This window comes from Pezoporus flaviventris, unplaced genomic scaffold, assembly GCF_033815535.1.
Source record: "Pezoporus flaviventris isolate CSIRO_AGI_PZ_B2104156 unplaced genomic scaffold, CSIRO_AGI_Pfla_v1 ptg000083l, whole genome shotgun sequence".
NCBI classification, from domain to species: Eukaryota; Metazoa; Chordata; class Aves; order Psittaciformes; family Psittacidae; genus Pezoporus; species Pezoporus flaviventris.
Window position 1 is genome coordinate 13,162,748 of NW_026892631.1, and position 11,481 is coordinate 13,174,228.

General features: G+C 42.6%; 1 long non-coding RNA gene across 1 annotated transcript; it reads right to left on the reverse strand.

Moving 5' to 3' along the window:
• Positions 1 to 378: 378 nt before the first annotated feature.
• Positions 379 to 10,316, reverse strand: LOC133280494 (uncharacterized). Its single transcript, XR_009747186.1, has 3 exons — positions 10,175 to 10,316; positions 4,224 to 4,301; positions 379 to 1,103 (listed from the first exon to the last, which is right to left on the reverse strand). It is a non-coding gene; the product is annotated as an uncharacterized LOC133280494 (long non-coding RNA).
• Between the last annotated feature and the right edge of the window lie 1,165 nt (positions 10,317 to 11,481).

Below are 11,481 nucleotides of genomic sequence, written 5' to 3' on the forward strand. Positions count from 1 at the left end.
AAAGTGAGAGTTAAACAGATTTTCTACCAGTGAGTCTGCCCTAGCGAAGCAGCTTTCAGGGCTCCATCTCAGGCTGAATGAAAGCTGCTGCATTAGGACAGCAGTGAAACAAGACTGGCAATTATCACTGGCGCTTTTACAAGTGAGGAGCTTACAGTGCTCATGTGATACCAAGTGCTTGTTGTGTGCTGAGCAGTTTTTCTGGAAGCCTTGGCTTTGTTTTCCCTTAGTCCTGAGAACAAAAAAGAAATGTTGCAAGGAAAGTGCAGAACGTATCCAACAAGAACAATGGAATTGCGCGTGATTTGTTTAATTCTGAAATCAAGGTCACTTAGAAGTACTACAGCTTTTTTATTTGTTTTATTGTTGGGTTTTGGGTTGTTTTTTTTTTAGGTTTTTTTTTTTTTTTAAAGGTTGTTTTTTTTTTTTTTTTTGGCAACATCTTTCTTGTCATTTGATGGTTCTGTCATCCCAGAACTGTATAGGTTACTGATCCTGCCTGTATTCAAAGCTGTTATTAAGTGGAGTCTTTTAGATTTTAGAGAAATGATAATGGTTCCAAAGATGACAGAAAGTGGCAGCTGGTGACAAAAAACCCCCTTGATAAGACGACAACAGTAAATCAAACTACTGCCACTTTTTCGTTTCATGTTTGTTAATACCACCTCGCCTTTTGAAGTTTAAAGCAAGGTTCAAAAGAGCCAGGTGCTGAATCATAATATTAAAGCAAGTAAGGAGCTCCATGAAAGAGAGGAGATCTGAGAGGGGAAAGCAACAAACACGGCTTTCAACTGCCTTTTGTCGGCCTTTCTGCAGATGTCACCAGTTGTTATCCCCAGCAGAGGCTTCAAGCTTGTAGCAGTGCCTCTGGCTGATTCCAACTCAACGTTTCAAGTGTCAATCAAAAAGGAAGGACGAAGCTTAGGTCCTGGTCATTGTCCTGTGAAAAGAGCCAAGCATTTAACATTGATTTAGCTCCCTCAATATACAAAGATAGAGCCAGCTTTGTGCAGCAAAAGGGCCTTTGGCAAGGTTGCTTGTAGAGCAATTCCATCGCATCCGATGCTCCTTGGTTTAGCTGTCACACTGCAGTGTCTGGAGTCCTATGAAAAGTTATTCAGGAATGAGTGAGCAAATTAAAAAGAAATAACATGCTCTCCTAAATAGCAATGCAAGCTATAGAAAATGCTCTTAACGTCATTTAGCCCTGAAAAGCATTTTTAATAAAAGTATTTTGTTCTTTTAAATGCCTTTTAACAAGGAGAATAAGATGTTTCAGGACAAGAGGAGGCCCTTGTGAAACCCATCTCCACTGGATTGGATTAGCAATTGTATCCACAAAGTGTCTTTGGTCAAGTGCTTGTTTATTTTGTTTTCAAGCCACTTATATTCACTGCCATCCATATACTGCATTATCCTTCCATATGGGTGTTAAAAATGCCCCCAAACCCAATGATGACAAAAAACGCCCTGCCTGAATGCCACAGATGCACCCATTCCGGCTTTCCCATACTTTCTCATGTCAAATTACTGCCTGCCTCTCTCATCATTTTCCTAAGGACACCTTGGGAATGATTTCCTTCCCAGCCATTACAGTCTCACCAGCTCTCACAGGCACTGCTGCTGTCTCTTGGCACAGGGATGGAAATGACGAGTCATTCGGTGTCCATGCTTGGACCATTTTGGCAGGGTCCTGGTAGTGGGTAAGTTCCCAAAAATGTGGTAGAAACCACATTTTTGTCATTAAAATACAAAGTGGAACTGGGTGAAACACAAATAAAGTAAGCCTATTGTTTCAAACAAAGTCAAGACAGGGTAGATTCATCCTTTGTACCTGAAAGTAATGTTAAATTCATGAGGAAAAAAGAAATACTGTCGTTTTGCTTATAAACGTGTTTCCTTATGGGGTTTCCAGCATCTTTCCATGCAAGTTTAGTGCATGAGCGACTGCCTGAGCCACAGGTTGACCTGGTGTCACAGATACAATAGTCTTGGTCCAACAAAATTCTTGTGCATGCATCCAGCTTCAGTCAGATGAGAAAAGAAGTTTAGAGATGGGGGAAATGTTCCCCTTTTGCTGAATCAGTATTGCTTCTGTTTTCTGTTTCTCGCAATGTTTTTCCCCAATATTTTAATCCTCCTCTGTGCAGGGTAAGTATCATGGGAGTTGTCGCAAGAAATAGAATGTTTCCATGATGGCAGTCATTTTGCAGAAGCTTGTTCCCCTTCTTAAAGGCTAGTTTTCTAGTAATACCTTCCTAAGCCAAAAGCACACTGACTGGCAGTACTTCTTAGCCCCAGTGAAACAGCCCAGCCCCTAATAGCCTTGTGCAATGGTAGTTTTTCTGAACGTGGGACAGGGTTCCTGAAGAGCCTCGAAGGAGCCACCTTCCTCAGGCTGCTCGTGCACTTGTGTGGCTCCTGTTACCTGTGATTTAGAAACTATCCAACAGAGGACCTCACAGTATTTGAGTCTATTTTTAGATGTATGTGTCATTATGGACATACTCATTTCTGCCTTCCTCTGTAGGCATTTCTAATGGTCCCCGTAGCTGGCACTTCAGTAGGCAATTCAAGAAAGCATGGATTGAGGGCCTGATGCACTTCTCTGAACTTCCATTGGGATTTCATTTGATCTAATCCATGTCATTTTCTTTTTTGCACTCCCTTTCTGTCAGTTGCTCGCAGAAATGTGCGCTAACTTTCCACCAGGCCCTTGGTCCTATGAGCTGCTCCTTTTCTGCAGCCAGAAAATGGGTCCCTTCCTCATATGCTTCCTCAAAGGAGCGAGGGAATGGGAGATGTTTGTTTCTCCCCACTCCCTGAATGCCAGGATGCCGTACTTCTCCCAGTGCAGAGAGATTATGAAGAGGTGCTGCACCAGAGATGCTGTAGCGCCTTTGCCCTTGTGCTGATGGAGTTTCTGCTGTGCCCTCCAGCAGCATGTGCTGTTCCAGGTGTCCACATGACAGGATTTATCCTGCTCCAGAGCATCAGGGAAATCAGGAGGCAGAGAGCAACTTCTTGCGTGGCAACTGGTCGTCCCAGAGTATTCCATAGGCAGCCAAAGATGCGCTTTGGATTTGGGATCAATGAGATATCAGAGAATACAAATAGGCAATAAGTAAGAAAGCTCAAATTTTGGTTGCATTTTCTTAGAAAGCAGCAACCTGTTGAATTTTTCTGTGCTGCTGTTGGCAGTGATAATGTTGAAACAGCATTTCATTTGGGGTCTTTAAAACTTGCTTGGATAAAAGATCCAGGAGAAGGAACCAGTAGAAAGCAGAAGGATCCAGCAGAAATGGAATCATGTCTGTATATGTGTGTGTGAGAGCAAAATGAAGGTGAAAAAAAGCTGGGAATGCTTTATTCTAAATCATGCATTATAAAGCAAAGCTAGGAAACTGTGGGCTCCAGTGGCCCTAAAAACACTAACAATAGAACAAAGGCTGAAGGTCAAATTTGTTTGCCAACTTGCTGATATAAGAAAGGCACAATTATGGTATGGAGATGGTTTTACCATTTCATTACAATAAGATAATGAGGAGAAAACCAAAAGAAATAAAAAATGATGCAAATGTCATCTTGATCTAGGTTTCAGTCATGGTCACTCACACCCATGTGGTAGACACAGGGCACAGTTACCATTTATGATCTTGGTGGCCAAATCCATCCAGGATATTTTTCACCCTGGCAGTTCCTGTCTTTCAGTGTGGGCTTCTCGCTGTGCTCTTCCAGTAGTACACCTCTCTCCTTGCTTTGCTGAGCCAAATTCAGGCTTAGTTTAAGCAAAGGCACCTTCCTTGAGCCAGAGAGGCTCAGCTTGCACAAGGACAAGATACGATGGACCACCACTGGTGAACGGCTAGTGGAGGTCTGGGGTGCGCTTTTTCAATCACCTTTGTTTAACTATTATTGTCCCTTGGGGAGCTAAAAAATCTCTTCAACAGCTTTGCTGCCTTGTTTGCTGTTTTCCCATGTGACCAAGCTTTTATTTCACTCCCGACCCACAATAGCTCATTTCTCTTATGCTTCCTCCACCTGCTCCCTCCGAGCCCTCCTGCTCCTGATATGAACGTGTTTTTAAGGATCATGTATGTGAGCCACTCATTCCCCTCGGAGGTCAAAACAAAACGAGTTACAGGAGTAATTGTCTATGAGCAAGTAGACATAAACACATCGCAAACCAGTTTCAAAACTTTTTGAACAGCAGTGCCACATACCATATCCTTGGAGGTCATGAGATAATGCATTTGCATTCTTCAGTATTGTGAGAGTAATGTTCCTGGTTGCCATTGTATCTGTTGGATATAATGGCTTCTGGTCACCACAAGTTAGTAGAGGCAAACAGCAAACGATATCACGGCAACTTCACTAATGCAGAAACCATTGTACACCCAGGCGTTCCTCCCTTAAGCATAAAGAATAATTGCCTAAGTGTTTCATTGGGAGAAAAAAAGGGCACAGTCCTGGGAGTGTCAAGGATGTAGCATTCACAAATCAATAATTTCATTTATGTAAGGATGTAATTTTTTCACTGTCATCACAAAATATCACCCTGCTTAAGTGCATGTGATTACCATTGTTGAGGACTGTGGCACAGAGAAATCAGGTTTAGTTTGCTTTTATTTTAGACAGTGGAACTCTGTATTTGCACTGTTTCTTGATTAGAAAACCTCAGCGTACGTAGTGCATTGTAAGCATTTTCATTCACCTTTCCCACACAAGCACTCTATTCAGACTAGTGATTTTCATACAACTTAATTGATGGCAGGCTGCAAAATCTAAATTACAGGGGGTGTCCTCTTCTTTATTTGTGAGGCAAGAGCTTTGCAATGATGCTTCCAGTCAACATTTTCCAGAGCTAGTGTGCCTACAGGAAGTATCAGTACATTGTTTTACAACAGTTAGCAGTGCTTCTAATCAGAAGTATGGCTCAACTTTGGCTGTTATTTTCAGAGGTATCAGGAGTCCTCAATCTAGGCTTGAACCATCTTTTTAATTGAAAATGTAAGTAAGTGTTACAAAATTAATAGCCAAAGCTGGACTCTTCTAACAGCTATGCCCACTTGGTAAGTCTCAGTGCCGGGGGGGGGGGGGGGGCATCTCCCAAAGCAAGGATCCCCCAGCTTCAGGCACCTGCTCTAATTCAGTACTGGGATTTTCTGGTCTCAGTGCTTGTTGTCCATTTACCATGCCAAAAAAAAACAAGATAATCTTTGCAGGATCATCTCTGTTTAACTTATTTACACAATCAAAGCAAAGGAAATATCAAATCACCAATGGGGTAGATGGCAACCATTGAAGAGTGTGTGCCTGTCTAACACCCTCCTAACTGGAGATGGGATATCATGACCAAGGCACAGAAAAGCTGGTTGGTGGGGACCTCAGGAAGTCTCTAGTCCAGCCCCATACTGAGAGAGGGATTATGCCCGATACTGGAGCAGGTCTAAAGCTTTCTTCCACGGTTTAAGCAGGTTGTTTTGCATTGAGTTATACACTGGTCCAGAGAGAGCTGGGATATCCCAGGATAACCCAGACTAGTCTAAAGGGTATATATGTTCCATCATTTCACTACTGCAAAGAGGATTAACATTATTACTACAGTCCTGATGCTCTAATGAGCGTTATCATGATATAAGGCAAGATTTTGCAGAGAGACAGGTAACACGTTAAGCCAACAGATCTACCAGCAAGCTATCAATCCTGCTCACAAACCACTCTTCATATTCAGTACACACCTGAAGAAGGGATTGTATCTGTCTTTGTCCACCAGGTTGTCTTTCTTCCAAAGGAAAATATTCAGTGGATGAGTCTGCAATTCTGTCTGCTCTGTAACAGCATTTTCATCTGATCCTTTACACTGATCATCTCTATCAGACATATCCCATATGGCCATCATCAGCAATCAGCTAGTTCCATGGTATGCATTAGAGTTTCTCATATGTTTGTCACACACTCCCAACCGGATTTTGTAGTCTTTGAAATGGTACCCATTTTCATTGTCCTTCTGTCCACCAGCACGCTGCCACTTGTACATTACCCCCCGTTCCTCCTCAACTCCTTGGTTTTATTTCATTGCTCATGCAAGTAGTCATGAATTTAAACAACAGGCTTGCAGTTTATATTACTCTGTGTAAGTGCAATACAGTTGTTTAGGTGAACTCCTCACAGAGCTAATACGGTTATGCTCAATCTTTCCATCTGAGAGCATTAAACCTCAGTCATCCTCCTCCCTGGGAGTTTGCTAGGTTTGTAGCATGCCATATATTACATGCCCCTGCCCAGGACCACCAATACTGGACTGATGCTCTCCTGCCACTAGCCATCAGGTTGCAGTTTCTATACTTATGCCGTTTCTATACTTTTGCAGTTTCTATACTTACACAATTTCTGTACTTTTTTTTCTTTCCATTTGTCTTCTGGACTTTGTATCTTTAAGTTTCAGGGTTGGTTTTTGTTTTGTTTAGGTTTTTTTAATTATTATTTCTCTAGAACCACAGGTATTAAAAACTTTGGTTTTGTTGTTTTCTAAAGAAATGATTGAATAAAAGTTGCACTTTCAAGGTATTATAGAAATATAAAGGAAAATATTTATTAAAAGCACTATAGAAAGCTGCCCACTGAAATTTAAAGTGTGCCTAAGGCTGTAACTGAGGTAGATAACATACCTCTGTCATGGAAAAGTACATGCATATATATTCTTAGCATTACATTTATGAAGAAAGCCATGTACACATGAAACTGCAGATCAGATCTTAACGCTGCTCTTTAAAAGTACTGATCAAGAAAAATAAAGCTGGTAATTAACGCAGGTCCTTAAAACGTGTCAAAATAATTTCTCTTTAAAGTAGCACTAATAATTAAACTAGCATTAAATGTATCAGAAAGATAATTATTGTATGCTTTAATCAGTTTTACTTTAGCCTCCCTTTTTCTTTTTTATTCTAGCTCCCGATAGGCAAAGTTTTCTCTGTGTGTGAAAGATGCTGCGACATGGCACAGGCTAAAGTACTCTGGGCTGTGTGTGACTGTGTGATATTCACATCCTCAGGAACAGCGAACTAGCTGAACCACCAGCATTACCAGTTCAATTCAGTTAAGGATCTGGCCCCTGCTGTGTTTATTATTAGGTGGAACTAGCAAGCATATATTCATTTCCTGCTGAACTTTTTGATGGTCTTTCTCTTTCTTCCTTTCTTTCCATTTCTCATACCTCATCCAAAATTTGTGCTGCCCAGATTCAACATCCCTGTTGCTTTTTTGTTTTTTTCATTTGAATCTCAATCGCAAAGCCAACTAGATTTCATCGTGGCTTATATGGTCTTCGACTTGCTATCTGTAATCACAGTCATTGTGAAACTCAAAGCTAAGTCAAGAATTGTTGCCTTTTTATGGCTCCCTCTTTTATATATGTTGTGTTGGAGAGCAGTCGTTACCGCTTTTTTGTCATTATTTCTGGGCTTCACTCCATTAGCTAGTGAACAGGCCTTCTCTCATTGCTTTCCTTCAGTAAATACTGTAACATTCAGCTTCCTTTCAGGCTTGTGCTTTTAAAGAAAATCTTTGTACAATTAAAGATATGAAATTGCTAAATACAAGGCTGCGTTCATTGTTCTCCCTTTTTAAAGGTTTAATCACGCTTAATGGCTCTCTTGAAAACTTGAATTTTCCATGTTGATGGTTTTACCCCACTGAAAGAGTTTGCTAATATACTTTTCAAGTGTTTTCTCCTTAAATGAGCTATTCAAGAAGTTTTGTGTAGAATAAGATTGAGGAAGGATATATCCAGAAACAATTATGAAAAGGGTCCAGGGCTATCTGCTTATCCACTGGCAGAGATTCATGAGCTTAGCAGCAGCCAGAAATACAAAAGAGAAAATATAGTTCTGTCCAGCTTTGGAGGACTCACTTGGAAATGTCTTGTGTTCCTCCCTTTGGACCAGTCTCAGAGCATCTGTTGCTCCATCTTGAACCCTCCCAAGATGCAGCTGCTGATCACCGCATGATGAACGTGGACCGCGGTGAGAACTAGGCTGAGAGCATGGCCCAAAGAAGTGGTAACTTTGGTACTGGATGTCTTGTTCCAGCCACAGCCACCACCACGTGCTCTGAGAGCACCTCTCTGAAGAGCTGGTCACTGCAGCACTGCCTGCTCAGGGCTGGAGGGATGTTGTTATAAAGAGGGGAAGTGCACATCTTTACTCAGTCCTTGGTGATCAACTTTCTGTCTGTAGCTGACAGTCAAAAGTACACAGCCGCCTCCAGGAGACATGGACTGGACACCTCTGCACTGTTTGACTTTGGAGTTCTGCCATGGCTGTTTATCACATCTAGGAATGAAGGCACGAGCCCTGTGAAAGCTCTGGAAACTTCCAAACGCAGCATCCCATTTACTCAGTAACACAAGTTCCTTTGGTGTGCCTCAAATGTCTGTCTTAATAGTCAAAGCCGTCCAGGGTATTGGACTTTGCTTACTGAGGTATCTCCTTCCACCCGCATGACCTCCCATGGCTTTTGGTGAGAACAGTCTGGACTGTGAACCAACAGGGGAAGTTTGTGAGCTTATGCAATGAAATTCTCACAGCTCCTGAAGCTAGATTCTACTACTTGCTCTTACCCTTCTGATAGCAATTGCTCTCAATATATTCAGAAATAAATGTGCACCTCTTTTGTGGCATATCTGTTTTCCCCCAGAAGTTTAAAACCAACCCAAAGATTTCTGGTTCCATCCACTTACGCACAAAACCTTAAGCAGAACAAGAGCAAACCTTGCAGGGCATCTTACAAACTACAGGAAAAGCAGGAAGGCAGAGAACAAAATAGTCTCTGCTATTTTATTTATATGTCTAAATACTTGGCAGCCACTCAGCTACTTTGGTAATGGGGACCATAGGTAGGTGCAAGTTTAGTGAGATGAAGATTATAAATTAAATATAGTAGGAGTACTATTTCATCTGTCTGTCTCAGGGCTGATATCATAACATAAATCCTGAGATACTTTAGATTAGATAGATGTGATATGCCAATCTCCACTTAAATATTTTGGTTCTACTCCCAATAAAGTTAATGGAAGTAGGATCAGCTCTTTATTGCTCCTGTGCTATCAGTGAGTCTTCACTTCCCATCAGGCAATCCCTGTTTTGTATTACGTCGATACAAAAGCCTCATTCTGCTCACCTCAAAGTCAGCAGGTTTCGTTTAGCAGTGGGAGCCCCATTAGGGTTTTAGTGCTTTAAACTGAAGCTCCCAGGCCTTCACGTGGCTCAGAGTCACTCATCCTCATTGCGAGCGCTCTGTCCTTACTGTAGCATGTGCAAGAGCACTCAGTTCTCAGGGGTTCTTTGACTGGGGAGACTGACGGACACAGACAACTTTACATCACCTTCCTACTCTCCCCCACTGTAGCCCAGGCTTGCCTGGAGCCCTTTCAGGCCCTGTATGCACATGGATTGTCAATGGCATCTTTGGAGCAGCTCTGTGTTGGACTGGGTTGAAACCATTAGGACATGGAGCAGCTGCACCCTCTGGGCAGCAGGAGATGCACCAAGGACACCCCACCACCACCATGAATGATTCACGATTACAGTTGTTGTATACAGTCATTTTAAATCAAGCTGTTTCACTTGCAGTCTTAGACCATTTGGATTAGCTCAGGTTGGGAATGGTATTGCCTAGCACAGGGCCTAAGGAGATGCAGGCAGAGTACCCAGGGAGCTTCCTAGACAGAACACAGCCTGATGGCAGCTGGTTGTCTGATCACCTGTTGTTAATGGCTTCAGTTTGTCTAATAGCCCTCTCACTGTCAATGAAGTAGAATTTTCAGCTCAGGTATCTGAATTATCACTTACTGTGATTTTGGAGACCTGCCAGTCATGTGAACCTGAATAGCAAACGCTGCGCACCCCTATATCACTTCTGGATTTGTTACATAAAACCAAATAGCTCGGGAGCTTGGAGAGGATCAGGTGGCGTACCTAACCAGTTATTATGGAGCATGGTTTCTGCATTTATGACGAACTGTTCCTGGAAGATTCTTATTCAAAATAACAGCACACAGCAAATAGCTCCCAGCATTTTAGCTGTAAATTGTATGAACAGGAAAAAGGGAAGCCCAGGCAGCAGAGGTTTTACTACGTGGCACGTTCTGCTACATTTACACATCACTTGGTACCTGAAGCGGTCCAGTCTGGTCACTGGAGCGGCCCACAGAAGTCTCAGCACATCCCAAAAGCACGTGTCCCGTTTCCACTCAAGCTGGGCATGTGTTTCAGGAGCAGTGATTTTAAGCACTTTGCTGAAGGCAGCTGTCAGATTTGTGATAGCCAGGTAAGACGGCACTCCAGGTGAGTGGCAAAACCCAGGTCTATGACCTTTTCCCTCACAGATGGTTAATAGGCACAATATGCTATCAGGTTTCTTACGGCTGCACTAACACACACTTCCCAATTCATCTTGGAGTGGGCATTGTCAGATGGTGCTTTGCCTTGTGCTCTGCTTCTGGTTTTCTTGCAGGCACTGTGCTGGAAAATACTCAGTCCTTTATCACCCCAAACCCACCAGGAACGTCACACGAGGATGCCTGTAAGAGCCATGTGCTGTTCATTCAGTTTGTTTTCTTCAATGCCGTGTCTCCAAAGTTACTGATTAATTTCATGCAGTGCAAGGAGAGCTATTGATTTCCCATGTCTGTTTCTGACCCTTTAAGATATAAAAATGCAAATACATTGCTTAAAGAGAACATGTATTTCTTCCTTGTACCTGCTATCGTGTGACTTCAAAACAAAAAGCAGCTATTGCTGGTTTTGTTTTGATAAACTCTAGCAGGTTTGGCGTTTCACTGAAACAATATGCTAACAGACTCGGTTCTAAGCTAGTCCTCACATCAAATTCCCCCTTTTGCTCTATTGTCCACGGCTCCCCAGCACTGTCAGAGCGCACACAGAGTGGTGGACCCGCAACTTTGCTGGCAATGTTTATTTTCAAAAGATAAATATTGTGCCAGCGTTAACTTCAATTAGGAGACTTATTTGACAATCTGACTACTCCATCTGATGCCTCAAGGGCAAATTTCAGCACTTTATGAGAGATCTTGGCCAAAGGCTGATCTAGATGAATAAAATAAAGGGGAGAAAAGTTTTAATGAACATTTGAAAGCAAAACTAGCCAGAAGGAATTGCAAATATTTACACGTGAGTAAAGGGCTTGGTTTATATGTGCAAAGGCTAGCGTGCTCCCAAAGAAAGCTGCCACTCCATCCCTCCACCCGCCCTGCTGCGCCTCCCTGTTACAAGTGTCTCAGGCTGGGTATAATCAATACCAGAGGAGGAACAATGTGTGGGCACCATGGGGGGCTGATCCTGCAGCCCTAAGGCAAAGCGTTCTGCCTGCCGGGAGCCACGCATGGGGGGGTTCACCTCGCCGCAGCTCCATGGGTTTGCTCTGGGTTTGACCGTTTTTATTCACATGTGATCATCCAAT